Genomic DNA, 1,185 nt, shown 5'->3' on the forward strand with positions numbered 1-1,185 from the left:
GCTCATGTCCAAGGGACCAAAGCGAGCCAAAAAGTCAATAACCGATACCTAAAAATTGAATTGTACAACTTCTTTCTGGCTATTACATCATTTTAGAAGCTTCATCTGTGTTCTACTATGGTGTTTTTAGTGTCTCCGAATACCGCAGTACGTGACATAGCTTTGCAGACGATAAGTACAACCGTTTCAGAGAGAAGAGCGGCCAATGTGACCATCTGGCTTTAAGTCGATTCGATAACAAATGACGAAAACGGACGGATTTCTCAGGTTTTTACTACATATGAACACTTCCACATTCTCCCGTGCAACTCGGCTGCTAGTCCTCCTTTCATGCAGAATCTTAAGGTCCTAGCTCATGTCCAAGGCACCGAAGCCAGCTAAAAAGTCAATAATCGATACCTAAAACTTGAATTGGACTACTTCTTACTGGCTATTGCATCAACTTAGAAGCTTCATCTGTGTTCTACTATGGTGATTTTAGCGTCCCTGCTTACCGCAGCACGCGACATAGCTTTTCAGACGATAAGTACAACCGTTTCAGAGAGAAGAGCGGCCAATGTGACGATCTGGCTATAAGTCGATTCGATAACAAATGACGAAAACGGACCGATTTCTCAGGTTTTTACTACATATGAACACCTATCACATTCTCCCGTGCAACTCGGCTGCTAGTCCTTCTTTCATGCAGAATCTTAAGGTCCTAGATCATGTCCAAGGCCCCAAAGCCAGCTAAAGAGTCAATAATCAATATCTAAAACTTGAATTGTACTACTTCTTACTGGCTATTACATCAACTTAGAAGCTTCATCTGTGTTCTACTATGGTGCTTTTAGTGTCTCCGCATATCGCAGCACGCGACATAGCTTTGCAGACGATAAGTACAACGGTTTCAGAGAGAAGAGCGGCAAATGTGACGATCTGGCTTTAAGTCGATTCGATAACAAATGACGCAAACGGACGGATGTCTCAGTTTTTTACTAGATATGAACACTTTTCACATTTTCCCGTGCAACTCGGCTGCTAGTCCTCCTTTCATGCAGAATCTTAAGGTCATAGCTCATGTCCAAGGACACCAAAGCCAGCTAAAAAGTCAATAACGATATCTAAAACTTGAATTGTACTATTTCTTACTGGCTATTACATCATCTTAGAAGCTTCATCTGTGTTCTACTATGGTGCGTTTAG

Source organism: Schistocerca gregaria, unplaced genomic scaffold (genome assembly GCF_023897955.1).
Source record: "Schistocerca gregaria isolate iqSchGreg1 unplaced genomic scaffold, iqSchGreg1.2 ptg000100l, whole genome shotgun sequence".
NCBI classification, from domain to species: domain Eukaryota; kingdom Metazoa; phylum Arthropoda; class Insecta; order Orthoptera; family Acrididae; genus Schistocerca; species Schistocerca gregaria.